Consider the following 15,718-nt stretch of genomic DNA (forward strand, 5'->3'; position numbering starts at 1 on the left):
CATTTCTGAAGGTTGCTGAGCTGCTTTCAAGATCTGCCGAACGATAGCATGTTCCTCCCCTGTGATTTCAGTCAACCCTAACCCTGATCTAATTCCTGCGAAACACAGCTCACCCACTCTTACAATTAGAAATTCCTTACCTCCTCAGGTCCATTCGGGACAAATACAGGAGGGATGGGTTTTTTTTTGGTTTTTTAAATTATTTATTTATTTTAGAATAATTCCCTTTTTAACTGATATTAATCACTAGACTTTGCTAGTCTTGTTTATATTCTGTTATTCAAGGTCTCCGTGAAAGACAGGACAAAAACAACCAACAACGGCTTCCCTGTGAGGGGGAAAACTGGGGAGAAAACAAGTCAAGCAAACAAAAAAAAAAAAAAAAACTAAAAAGAGGGAAAACGAAGTCCAGGAAAACAAAATGATTAATTCCTTCAGACTCATTTTCTAAATTCTACTTTCTCAATAAAGCACCAAAATGGGTTCAAATATTCTGTTTATGTGTATTCTAATTACTAATGAGTCATTATTTGTAACAACAACAACAACAACAACAACAATAGGCTAGTGCAAACTTTTTTGCAGGATTCACATCACGTTCACACATTCACTTGACTGGATGGCCGATGACTAAGAACCCAGTATGCTGTGTTTCTAGTGTGTGTTTTATATACTTCAGTACTGCACATACAGAAAACACTGTGATTCCTGTTATTGTGAGTTGAGCAGTTCTAGGAATTATTGGATAATAATAATAATAATAATAATAATAATAATAATAATAATAATACAAGAAGCTGCCTGTCCCAGCATTCCTGTGTCTTAATTGCTGGAGGAAAATAAGAAACCATATAAGGCCGTATTTCACTTCAGTATTTAATTAACTATTTTTTTAACAGAAAAAAAAAAAAAAAAAAACAGAAAAATCGTATTAGAATAAAACAACCTGAGGATGCTTGGGAGACTTTGCATTATTTTGGTTCTAGCTTTGTCATATTAACATTGACATTTTTTTCCATACAAAAAATGGGAATTAATGAAAGACTGGAGTAAACACTCTGAAGGTCTTATATTCCTCTAATATGATATGTGTTTATTGGCAGTGTAACACACTGATGTGGAATATAACCATATGTTGAAAAGTTAGGAAGTTACTACATTCTACAGAAACAATATTATTCCCAGAGTTTAGAGGGGGCTTAAGGCATACTGATAGCAGTGGGATGTTGCGTGATTGACAGAGTAATTTTCGCTAACATGGGTTCTGATGGGGCTGGAGAGGCCTTGAAATAGAATCTCACTATTTTGTTGCATCAGTCAGTTACAGGCAGGCTTTTGCACAAATGAGAAATTGCCTGAGTACGACAGTGTTGCTTGAAAATTACATTTGTATATTTCTCGCTCTGCTTTTTCAATAATAATAATAAAAAACAGGAACTCTTACCCTTGTTGAAGGTTAGTTAATCCTAAATCTTACCAAACTTTTTACCTTGAGAAAATGTATCCGCTTGTCCTTTCTATTTACTTACTTGCTGTGTCTCCATGGTTTTATTTTCGGAGGAGCTGCGTCCAGCGTCAAGCATAAAAATGCCAGTTTTACAAATACAATTACTGATCATACAAAACAAAACAATCTTAACCACATCTAAATACTGCTACTGGTGAGAGTTTTTTTTTTTTTATTATTTTTTTTTTAAACGTTCCCCTTATGATTTTTGATGTCATTCTGAGTAAATCTAGGTTGTGATGGTAAATCTAGGCTTTGAACTTGGGTTGAGCTCATCTGGAGTGCCAGAACTTAACAGACTTTTTCATACAATTCTTTGGCAAGGAAATTCAACTAGAAATCTTTCTCAATGATTTTGCCCAGAGTTTCCGTAACACTAAAAATATGAAGTTGCAGGGTGAAATGGTTTATGAGATATTAGCAGGCGTAGAAGACCGATTTGCAAATTCATACACGCTCCCTCACAGGGATACTTAATACATTCATAGAGAATTACAGTCACTGCATCACCAGCCAATAAGAACCGCACCTACATGGATAACAAAGCCCAACAATATAAGATTTCCTTTTGTCCCCCATTGAGGATGGAATCATCCAAGTTCCCGAAACCTGGGGACACATGTACAGATGTTAATTAGCTGCATTAGTCAGCTCTTTAAAAGGACTAGTGACTACACATGGAGGTTGTCTCAGCAACTTACTAATGTCTCCTTAGATTACCTTGACCTGGGATTTTATAGTAGCATCTGTCAACGAGCCTAATGCTTGCTCCCTCCAGATACAGCAAAAACATAATATTAGAACGGCCCGGGATGTCACATAGTAAATTGCATTACGCACACTGATTATTTAATTGAATTAGGAAAAGATGCTTAGTAATGCTTCGCTCTATCAATCTAAGAAATGACTAATCCCTAGGTGGCCTCTATTGTAGAAGGTCAAGACCTTGAAGTGAGCGCCAGCAGCAGTGAAAGAAAACTTTCCTGTAGTCTGCACAGACAGGTACAGTATGTAGGCACAGACACACTAATTCAGAAAACTCTGGAACAACACCTTAAACAGCAGAAACATTAGTATACCGCATTAAAGGCAATAAATTGGATTTGAAACAAATATAACACAGTGGTATCTAATATGGTAGCATAGTACCCCAATGGATTATGGATATATTGGATATGTTACATATGCACAATGCCCTACCTTTATAATGCTATAATCAGGAGCCAGGTAGGGGAATGTGCTGTTCTGTCCTGTTCCTATTATAATAATGGTAATACAAGTGAATTATGGGGCGAAAGGCAGCCTGTCTTACAACTGTCTTACACAAACACACACAACACAGTCACAGCCATTACCAGCACACACACTCACTCCCTTCTAACTGCCCCAAACTAAACTATCTTTAAGACTTTTATGAATTGTTACAAATTCATAATTTCAATGTAGGGCACACTCAAAATGTGTGGTTAAAGTCAACATTACATATCTCACCATGTTGTATCAGTACATACAGAGGTTGAACAACAAATATAAATACTGTAAACAGGGAGCTAACTCCTGAGGCTGTTTCTGATCATTAAAGCATCAGAAATGTACGCAGTCATGGAAATGGAAGCACCAACCAAACTGTAAGATCCGCTGCATCGTCTATCATGACAGAACTTGCAAAAGGGACATTTAGTTTTATATATTAAACAAGTAAATGAGCGCAGCCCAATTATTGAAATCTGAATGGACAATAGGAGTCTATCATAATAGTGTGGAGATCATTTATGAAAATTAAAAACAGATATCGTTCTCCATGTAGTGTGACACACGGACAGTATCCTTACATATGGATCGAAGATTTAAATGAGGACCCCAATTAACTGTTCAAATAATAAGAAAGCATGCACCGGATAAATTTAGTTTCAATGGAACAGCTAAACCATGATTGAACTACAGAGTGGACACATTTAAATGTGACACCTAAATAACCTGCATAGACACAACACTCTTTAAAGCCAATTTATTAAATAAATGGAGATTCAGTAAATAGCCCATTCAAGACATAGCCAACCTAACTCACAAATCAATGGCTTGAAACAGTCCTAACTTTGCACAGCATTGTTTGGTGGGGAGGGATCACATCCCCTGAGCCACACTGGGCCCCACACCTCGAATTCCTCTGGTTTAATTACAATCAAAACCTTCTACGTGAAAGTCACTGCATGTGATTTGCCTGATATAATTTCAATTGTTAATGTCAAAATACACTAGCAGTACAATAATGATGTCAACCTCAATGCCAGCTTTCCATTTATCACATGGCATAACCTGGTTTCTGTAATTCAGTGTAAATATCGTACTCTATCTACTCTAATTACTCTACACTGCAGGTTAAAAATGGATCCTTGAACTTGACAATATCTTCTAATCTGATTGCTGCCAGTCAGGTGGGAACATTATACAGCCCCCAGTATCAAACCGGATATGAAAAAGGGGAATAACATTCAGACTGTGAACAGAGACATGGTTTTCAACTTTGAAGCTAAAAGCAAGTTCAGCTGATAAATAAACCCCCAAAAGTCTGATCAAATAAAATGTTAATTTGTTTTAAAATGTAGTTGTGCTACAAATACACTTACTGGCTCTTTTATTAGGACCAAAACCTAGTATTTTGCTGAAAGCCTGGAGTCAGCCTGGCTTAAACTCCACAAGATGCCTGAAAGTGTCTTCCAGGATCATAGCCCATTACAACAGGATTATGACCAGATGGTCATTGAGGTCTAGTTGACTCACTTTTATGTCAGAATTCTGAATGAGTGTTTTGAAGTTAATGATGGCATGCAAAATATTGCAATCACAAATTGTGGCAACATTTTTTCCCACAGATTTTCAATTGGGTTGTTATCCAAAGATTGTGCTAGCCAAGGAACAAGACTGAAGTCTGTCTGTTAGTTCTATGCAGAGCGGTAAGTCACTTGGCTCAGATGGGTTCCCCAAAGAGTTCTATAAAAATAAGTTGTTTCAAACTGTCTCCACTTCTGAATTATATGTTTTCAGACTCTCTGGCATGTGCAACTCTTCCTCCAATGCCGTGAAGCCTGATTAACAAAAAGTGCAAAGACCCCTGGGCTGTGGTTCATAGCGTCCCATTTCCCTCCTAAATGCGGACGTAAAGATCCTTGCCAAAACCTTCATCCGTTGACTGAAGACTGAAGTTTGTCTCATATGCCTCAAACTAAACGTGGAGAACTCCAGCACCAAAGATTGCATTGTCACCTTGAAATGTGCCCTGTCCTTCAGGGTAGATGCTTAGCATTGTTAGATTGTTAGCTTAATAGAAAATAAGAAGAATTAGATTACATAATTATTGCCAGGGCTCAATGGTATTTCCATTTTTGTTGCTAAGATGGCATCCTTCAGCTAATGTTTAAGCCATAGCACAGTGGTTACTATGAATTCTACTTCATATTACAATTATCAGCCATATCTTAATATGGTTAAACTGCAAGCTATACATGGAAGTGTAGTACATGTCATCTTGTGTTCTCAGGTACTTGAAAGTAAGTATCTTAAACAGTAGGCATAAAACTGAAGATGCACGCACGTATGCCAAAGACCTTGACAGAAACTTCAAAAGCGTTTCACTCAGTTTCAAAATGTAGTTTCACAGGTGGCTTCAATCGTTTTAGGGCGCTCTGAATAATTTGTGAGAAAAAAAACAAAATATTTGCTACAATACAATGAAATGCACACATTCTTCAAACTGAAGACTTTGGCTCTAAATCATTTCAAATGTGGCTTTTTTAAAGAAAAAAAAACAACAAAAAACCCAAGAACCAGCAGATAAGATTCATATTAAGATATATTCATAGTAAAACATAACTAAAGTTCATAGTCAATCCATGTTTGGCTTGCATTAGCCCAGACCTTTACACTCTTCAAACTTCTGTCACAGAATGAAGTGTCAGAGCTAGTGCTTGGTCTGTGAGCCTGGGAAGGACAGGAACCATTTATAAGAGGAGTGCTAACGCTCCACTCTCTTTAGACGCTGTTTCCGTGTCAGAGTTAGCCAAATCCTTTTGTTCAGAGCGATGTGCACAAAGCCAGTGTAGCAGGGGAGCATGTCTGTGTTTGATTAGTGATCCTGAAGCATTTGATGACAGCCAGTGACATTTGTAGGTAGAAGTGCGCTCCACTGGAACTCTTTGCTTCACAAAAGTTAAAGGCTCATTTCAATGCAGGACATTGCAAAGGCCCCTTTCCTTTGAAAACAGCGTTAGGATGAGCTGTTACAGCAACATCTAAGCACAGGCACCAAAATCAAAGCTACAGCTTCTGATCTGTTTTTTTTTTAACTTTTGTTTTTTTACTGCTGTTGAATGGTGTCGAAGAGAAATGACATCCTTTTTCAACAAAATTGACTTTTGGTATATTGACAACACTGAAAAAAAAATGTAGGTTTATCCTTGTACACTTAACCAGCCTTAAAAGCTGGCCTTTTTATGACACTGGGTGATTTTACATTCTGTATTGCGATTATTTGCTGCAACATTAGAATGCATTTAATAATTAATATCTATGCAAATACAGTCTTCAAAACAAAAAGAAGAAAAAATAATTCCCTCATTAAATAATAAGATCAAGGATCCACAAAATATGTAATTAGAAATATATAAAAATGCAGAGAATTTGTGGACTACAGGTTTCCAAAATCACTATGAATAATACTTGCAGTTGGATTATTTGGAAGGGAATAGTAATGACCAATTTTACATTTACACACAAAGAAAAAAGGCAGCGATGAATGATTCCTGGCAGTGGAACAGCAGGAGGGATTTCATGTCTTAGTAAATAATAATATTCCCTTCAACAGCTCAGGCAACTCGGTCTGTATCATAAAAAAAAAAAAAAAAAAACACAACACTGTATGACTTTATCACAGAACACTGTATTATACAACTATGACATTTTTATTAATGGTAATATACAGTTATTGGGTTCTTTTTTGTGTATTCTACTCCAATACCTGCTGACTGCAACCTGAGGGCCTGAGGAATGGCAAGAGTCAGAAGTTGTGATACAGGTGAAAAATATACATCTGCAATCCCACAATCAGCAATTTAACTACAGAACCTTGTACACAAGCTGACAAGAAAAGTTAAGGCTGTATCATGGAGTACAGAGTCCAAGGAGGAGTATGTGGAATAACTTTAAGAAGTCACTCAGATCAGACTACAAGGTAGCTATGGAATGCAACGTTTCTCCCTACCATTTTGGTCGACTGGTTGATTTCACCACTGGAAGCATCCCATCTCTGTAGAGGCTCTTGGTCTTGCTGAAGTTCAGTGTTAAATATAACCCTCTGAGAAAGAAGAACAAAGCAGCTGTTAGTAATGAGATTTAGAACCTCCTCAACACACACGTTCCCCGGAGCCAGACATATACTGGATGTTTGTGGGTGACTTAAATAACGAAGACCTACTCGTTGACATTTATTTTTGAAGTAAATAAACACATTGTATTAATGCATGCAAGTCACAAGGAGACCAGGTGAAAAAAAAATGTAATCTTTCACCTTTTTAGATTTTTTAGGAATGCTGCTTAAATTAACAAACCAAGAGTCATGCATGTGTAATATCACATGCTGTTATTGTCATCCTTCACTTATTATGACCAATAACCCGACCCGAATATAATGGGAGTCAAGGAGACAAGCTGATAATATCGCTGTGTTAATGATCACTCTCCAGTAGTATCACTCATATTTATACAGCATACTGATTTCCACCTCACTAGATATCACTGTATAAAATAAAACCAAGTAAGTTGTTTAATAATACTCAGATGTTACATCATTGACAAGTATGATAGCCCAGTACAGCATACAGAAGACTGCAATGTGTACAGCTTTCAGTACATGCTCCACAAAGTGGATCATGACTTTTATCAAAGAACACTATTGTAATCAATTCAATATAACTACTAGTATAATTCCACAACAGAATAAGTATAATCGTTGTCTCAGCACCGTGTTTGAATGACTATTTCACCAGGGTGTTGCTCCACTGATCAACTCTGCTTATTATCACAATTGTTCCTCAGTATATATATATTATTCTCATCAGTGCAGTAAAAAAAAAAAAAAAAAAAGCCACACATGCACACACACACACACATACTGTACATCTATCCATTCAATTTGAGCTAATAATAAATTCTAACAAGACAAGATGGTGGACTAAAGTGTATGATGCTGAAAAAAATCCTATTAATCCCTCCAATGTGAAAAGAGGGATTGTAGCAGCCTGATTTAGACTCAGGTAAAATGACATTAAACTGATGTTAAGACTGTCAGCTGGCTCCTGTAGTCAGGAGATAAGGCCATCGCTGTTGGTATTTCAATTACTCTTTATTGCCCTGGACATCTGTTGCCAACCTAGTTTCAGCTTTTCCACAGGCGAAACACATTCTCTCTCTATCTCTATTCTGTTTAGAGGCTCAAATTGTCTTTTTTAGTCGTTAGGATTCATGCATTCAATCTATTTGTTAAGTCAGGAGGACACTAAATTGTTATTCAGTCCAACAGGAAACTCTGTGGTTAATGTAAAAGTCTTCATCAATTTTGAGATAAAACTATAAGAAAGAAAATCAAGAAGACAAACATTTCAGTTAACGCCTTTACCTTGGTTATGTGTACAGTTTAAGTAACACTGTCTACCTAAAATGTTTCAGCACGAAAATAAAATGAAGTAATATTTTGTACCAACAAATATACAGAGAATCCCGTAAGATGTTTGCGTTAAAGCTGCAAATGTCACAGAACATAATTCATCATCTGCATATTGCATTATTCAATTGTTAAGCCTACTGTACACTGTGGCATAACGGAGACCTTGTTGAATTGTCCAATTCAGTCCAATTGTTTACATCCCCAAACATATTTTTGGCTATGCATGTACACACAGTACTTACAAGAAAGTTTTGTGTAAGGAAGGTCTCCTGCCCTTCCCATCATAATCCTAAATGTTTATACAGAGTAACAGGTGTGTTTTTTGTTTTGTATCGAATGTTAATTCCATACCACTGGACCAGGACCATTCATTTCTGTGTGGTTGTTGGTGTGTTTTCAAGCAGCACAACTAAAACGACTGTGGTAGAATAATGTTAAATAAATAAATAAATAAATAATATACATATTCAGCACTCATATTATTCTGCATATTTATGTTGTCTATCTTTCATGATCTCCTTATAATAAATAACTTAAAGGATACAGATACCTGAAAGGTATAGGATTCAAATTCAAACAAACAAAAATACTTCCCATGCCATCAAGTATCTATCAATACCACCACTATTTGTTTTCAAACACACGCTCCCATGAGAAATCTCTTTAAGCCATATCAAAAGACAGGGCAGCTGGCTCTTTGAGCAAAATGCTATTATTACATAAAAATACAGTGCTAAACTGCAGTGCACACCGAAACAGAAAAGGAACATGCTTTAAAAAAAAACAAAAACAAACATTATATATTATACACACACACACACACACACACACACACACACGCACACGCACGCACACACACACGCACACACGCACACATATCCCCTGCAAGCTAGTTCAGCAGCAGCACCAAAAGACTAAGTTAGCCAGACAGGAAGATACTGTACTGGAAGTCCAGGGGTGTAATCAGACATGACTGCAGTGATCAGTCAGTTCAGTACATTTTCAGCCGAAACGTGCAGAAATGACATCCCTACATAGTCACACACGCACACAACCACAGGCGCTCACACAGACATGCATATGCACACTGTCACGCTACTTATTGGGTCATACTGGGTCCTAGGGCCCTATATGATATTCTATATTTCTGAAACTGATTATTTTTACGCTACAAAATTTTGTATTTTTTTTTTTTTTATACACAGTACAGCTATATTGAGCTGTTGAGGCAAGGCAATAAATCACACACAGTGCACAGTATAATTCAAACAGGGACATACTCCTAAAGCATATTAGTATGCTGGTAAGTGCATTGCAGTCCTATGAATACCTCCCACAGTGCAATAAGATCCATAGCAGATAAGCTTGCTTGTGACGGCTTATCATCCAACCGATGAACAGTACACACCATGTGAGAGAAACTTTAGAAACTGCATCAATTAAAACTGAAAGTTTTTACGGCATTTATTGTACATGGGGACAATAGAAAAGACATGTAGAAGACCACTGCTTTCAAGAGTACTATACATTGAGAAGTGGGTAGCCCTGTTATACAGAAACGTGAACTCTCAGCTTTGTGAGAGTGGTGTGCAGCTATTCAGAAACAAATCAAGAGAAAGCAGAAGGATTTGAGTGACTTCACATGGGCCACAACATTGGGTGTCTGGGATACTCGCTTTCTGCTGCGTTCACCAACCTGTCTATCAAGACTGCCTGATGTTCTTGGAATGGCACTGTTTGCAGAAAACCACTAGCAGAAAGCACAACTCAACACAACTGGAGATAAGGCCAAGTAGGTCATGACATATCAAATCTGTTGACATGTGTAACATATTGTGACAAGCCACATATGTACTACAATGGAAAAAAAAACGACAAGACACACCTGTTTCCACAATGATTCGGTACTAGAACTTCTGAACAGTAAGTGTATTTATTATACAGTAATTCGATTGTACCATGCTGAAGAAACCCAAGCAGTACCAGTAACCTCAGCATTGCACAGCAGTAGCACACTGGTACTGATACAATAACATGGTACTGCAATTCTTTTCTAGTTTGCATTGATTCATGACATTCATAAACCCATTTCTACACAATTTCACTTTGTACTACTATAATATCTATTACTAAGCAACACAATAAACAGCTTTAACCACATCATATATAATAAGATGTGTATGTAGTCTGCATTTGCCCCCCAAACAGTTTTCTTTTAATATGTGTGTTTATAATTTATATTAGCTCCCACTGATGCAATTTTTAGCCAGTAATAGTAATCACATAAATCTTTTTAATCTGTGCTCTAATTCTACCGCTTGCTTTCACTGTTCAGGGAAAAAAATCTGTCTCTAGCCTTTTCACGCTGCATAAAAGTAGCACACTGCATTCAATATTCTTAACTCAGTGGGAATGACTAAATTAAAAACAATTAAAACAAAACATTAAGCAGAGTTTTGTAATTTTTTATTTAATATAAAATACAGTGTTGCCATGGATATAGGAACATTCCTATTAATTCCATATTATAAGTTTTTGGAGAGGTTAGCTGCATATAGTAACAAGTTAATGTGAAATAAAAAGAGGCTATATTTGTTGCTTGACTTGTGAACTGTACCACTGTGTGAATGATTGATTCCCAGGTTTAATATCTCACAAGACTATATGTGAAAAGGAAATTCTGTTAACACTACCTCTGGAAATAATCTGCAATTTATGACAATATCATTAACCAAAATAGGAATTGACAAATTTCAGCCATCTCTAAGAAAAGAAAGCCTGGATCTGAGGAGAACCCAAAGCCTCAATGTGTTATTTATGCTTTTGTCAAATAAATCTCTTAAATCTGCAAAATTAAGTCACCATTTATCTACAAAGTATTTAGAATGTGAAAAAAAAACAAAACAAACACTGGACTTTTTGAAACAAAAGACACAGGAACTTTGACATCAGCAACTTTCAATGCGCAAAATGACAACATTGCCAGGGACCTCATTGAGTTAGGTAAGCTATATAAATGCTTTACTTTTTACATTATACATGTACACATAAAAATGAGTTTACAAGTGCTGTTATGAAAAATTGTGTGGCAAGTGGTCTGTGGGAATAATCCAAACACCAAGGTGGTCCCTACACTGAAAAAGGTTGGGAACCACTGGCCTAACGAAATATTAAAAGGTTACAACTGTGGTGCACTTCTATCTTTGTGGCAGCTCTTGTGCTACCACTGGACCTTAGCACAGGACCATTGCATTGTCATTGTAGTGCCTCTACATTCCCATTTAAGCTCCCTTAGTGAGGGTCAGTAAAGGTTTTGGAGCAGTTCAACCCACCAAATGTGAATAAGCATCCCACAGGATGCGAGTGCTCTTGCACCCAGGGCAGACCCTTCAACAGTAGGGCTGCTGTAGGTTTATTCCTAAAGGCAGCTCTCCTGTTTCACTTTGGCAGGCTTTGATAACTTGGTGGCTTTCACAAAACAACAACACAGATGTTTGCTCTGACACATGCAGAAATTATAGAAACACATTCCTACACAGACACACACATATAGACACAGGCATTCACACAGAGTTGTGTGTGCAAACAGACATGCATATGCAAACAGTCACGCTCATTCATACCAAGATGTCAATAATGCAGTAGTAGCAGCATTATGAATAAGCCTACAGTAGGGGTTGCTTGTCTGCTTGTGTGGTGTGATCCATACTGCAGTACCCAGGTGTACAGCTTAAACCCTGTCCATTATATCTGCTATATGCCAGTGTCTCTGTGTATCCTTGTCACAAAGACGGTTGCAGTGGGTGACGTCAGACCAGAACCAGGAACCAACACAGAAGAGACATTCATTGGTCCTGGGGAGCCTGTGTTGAGAAGCACAGTTGGGAATTGCCAATCCCAAACAAATACAGTACCAACTATATGGGTCAAACTTGACTGATGTCCCCAAATAAACTTACATACAGAGAGACCAATTCACTCATATAAATATTAACACACACACACACACACACACACACCTTAGATTTTGCTGTTTATGGCTTACATGTAACTCCTTGCTTTTTATTAAGCTGACTTTTAAGCATTGCCTGTTCAACATATGGGTTGCAAACCCAAGCCTACACATTGCTTTGGTGTCCTTTCCAAAAGCTTAACCCGTGTTACAATTATTTAGCAATTATCTTTAAATAAGACAAATAAACACACATTGTATCTTAAAACCTCCAAATACAAGTCCCTGCCCTAGAAAGGAAACAGTTATTAAAGTCCTTCAAAGACTGGAGACCACAGGGGTGGTTTGTCCTCAGAGGGTGTCCCAAGGTGACTCACCACCAGCAATAATGGTGGAGAACCTAACAGGAAAGGCATACAGGAAGGTATTATTTGTGTTCCCATGGGTTAGGGATAAAACTTGCCTAAAGACAGTTCACCAGTCATGGCTCTCCCAGGGCCTCACCTCCAGGGTTCAGTGGCTTGTCAACATTTGTTGCTTAGATTTGGGGGTTGAAAAGAGCTGATTTGCTTGACAGCAGGTACAAAGGTTGTCCGTCGATGTTCTCGTGATGAGGCGATATTCTAATTGGTAATTTTAAATGTGGTAGAAAACGAGGGGTAAAACTGATCAAAATATACCATCGTTAACCAGATAGAAAAACTCAGAAGGTGGAACAGCACATTGAATTTCTATGACAGACAGACAGATAAACCAGTACAGAATTATAGATAGATATGTGCACACGAATGCCCTGTATCTATATGCACATGATCCTCTCTCTATTTACAATTCTATATAAATAAAGAGCGGCGCACTGTACCCTGACAGCCATTACTTTTTATCATTCAACTGGGCAGCTGAAATACTCATGCTCTAAATATAAAGTAATATCTCACATCTCAAGAGAAAGCCTGCCTTTTATTTTTTAAACCAGTAAATCAATCTAGTGGAGCGGCTTTGAGTTTCCATTTAAAGGGGCCTTGACTGCAGCAAGTCTTTTGATATCCTAAATAAACACCTACATATCTAGAACCTTAGAAATACATGAATTGGAATCATCACCTGAAAGCCATATTTAATTTAATGGTTTGTAAACATGAAGTAAAATGGATATGTGGAAATCAGTCTTCTTGATATAGCCATTAAACAATGCAATAGTGAAATGGCAGTTGAACCTTACTAAGAAAATCAAAGAATACAGCTGTGTACCAAACATTAAGACAGTAACTCCAAGTGTACTGTATGTCTGTCTGTCTCTCTATATAGCAGAAACTTCAAGAGTCACATGACCGCAATATGGCAGCCAATGTCATTGTCATAGGCGCATTTAGCATACAGGGTTTATACTGAATACCCCTTCATATATATATATATATATATATATATATATATATATATATATATATATATCGGTCTATAAGTCCTTCATCGACTGAATACAAAAAAAAACAGATGGTAAGGTGTTCCATATTTTTATGGCAAAAAATCCAACAACAGGCCCACTTGTACAACAGTGAGCTAATTATTTATTGAGGCCAGGCTTCAAACAGGTCGTGCTTTTGACATCACAAACTAAATTTTCTCAGCTTAACAATGCTCCATTTCTTCCAACATTTTGCTCAGGGTCCCCTGTCAAGCGATTCTGTACCCGTGAAATTGTCAAGAATGATGGATGACTATCCACCTTTTGTTGTCTTCTTGCCCGTTCCTTGGAGATTTATGCGCTTGCTGACAGAAAGGCAAAAAAAATATATATATTTTCTCTCTCTCGTTCCCTGCCTCACTTTCACAGCTACGCACAGCTTGCCAAATGAGCTCCGGTAATTAAACAAAACAAAACAAAAACAAAAAAGCCACAACACAGCAATTATTGCAGCACTTCATTTTGGCAGATGTAAGAAATAAAGAGACAGGAAGGGGGTTGCAGAAAAACAAGACTGATTGATTGGAAATCTATGTTGCTACTGCTTAGTCTTCATTTTAAAAGCTGACATTTGACACAAATATCCCTCTCCTTTTTCTTTGAAATCTATACTTCTTTGCTAGCTCAAGAGGCAGACATATACTTGGTAGACATTCACTGCAACACAGCTGTAAAACAAAGCTATTTATTTTTGATAGTTTGCTTTTTTGGGTGGACCGTTGCGTGTATCTCTCTGTACATTGTACACAAATTGCCTTCTCCAAACTTTTATCTCAGACTATTAGAGACCTTTTGGTATACTGTAATAACAATTGATTTTATATAAATGTATCAGTTTCATATTTCATATTTGTCTAACAGCAAGATTCTAAAGAGCCTCCGTAAGCATGTCCACTGGTTTAAACTGTGACTGATCTAAGGTGATCAGGTTCTTCGCTGACAGCAACACATTTCTCTAGCCAAGGAACAGGAGCAGAATATGCAATCGTCATAGCTCCAGAACCATACCTACCTAAGAAGGCTCTAACGTCGAGGGTGGGTATGACAGAGTAATTGAACCATCAAAGGATGTAAAGCCTGTCTGCTGACAAAGCCCCTCCCCCGTCCCCATTTCATTTTTTATTTCACATATTTAGGAAGTTCTGAAATATATGGTGCCTTTTAAAATGTTCTCAGTAAAATACAAAAGTTGTTTAGAAAAAAGCAATCCTCTTCCTGCTGAATCGCAGTCTTCTTGTATATTGGACATCAATATGGAAGAGCAGTGGTCAATGTATTGATCACATAAATCTTTAGGCCACCTGAGTATTCAGGCAATGGTTCAAGCAATTAGTTTTAGGAGACATTTTCAAGCATGTTTCACCAAGTAAAGACTGATTTGACATTGTTGCTTGAATTCTTCATGCAGGGAAAATTGCTGGAAAATGTCCCCAACGACTGGTTGCCTCAAAAATGTCATCTGCAAATTTTCCAGTCGGACCTGAGAAAGAACATATAAACCTTTCACTGCAGAGGCTGCGGTGCTGCTATCTTGAAAGCAGTTATTAAAAAACTACCCCCAAAAAAAGTGATAAACAACATTTTTTTGTGCTTTATATGCAGTGTTAGCATTCAATAATTCCTTACCATAGTTTTTGTTATTTAGTACTATTTAAAAGCTGCTATAAGGATAGGATAGCAGTGATTAAAATGTAAACCTGTGGTGTTATTTAGGGTTGCTAATAGCTTACCAACAAAACATTTGGTCTCTCATTTTCTCTTCAGCAGCATTACCTCTGAACACACAGAACTCCCCTCCACAGAGACACATGTTCGGGAAAATGTTACAAACCGGGATGGACAGCTCAAACAGCTAGGGTTCCAAGGACATTACAGAGCTGCCAGCAGTGCTGTGTTAGCAGGAAGTGATGTCACAGGTCAACATTTTTAATTCAGGATGATCCCTGGGGGACGTCAACCCTGTACCCTTGCAGTATCAGCAGAGTGCTGCTGAGAAAGCTCAATGTTAGCAGGCTACCACCTCTGAAGACTATCAATCTCACTAACTATACAGCTGTCGAGTAATGACCTCATTAA

At 37.4% G+C, this 15,718-nt stretch overlaps 1 pseudogene; it reads right to left on the reverse strand.

Moving 5' to 3' along the window:
* Positions 1–15,718, reverse strand: part of LOC121330687 — a 248,659-nt pseudogene that overhangs the window by 159,877 nt on the left and 73,064 nt on the right.

Source organism: Polyodon spathula, chromosome 18, assembly GCF_017654505.1.
Source record: "Polyodon spathula isolate WHYD16114869_AA chromosome 18, ASM1765450v1, whole genome shotgun sequence".
In the NCBI taxonomy this organism is placed as follows: domain Eukaryota; kingdom Metazoa; phylum Chordata; class Actinopteri; order Acipenseriformes; family Polyodontidae; genus Polyodon; species Polyodon spathula.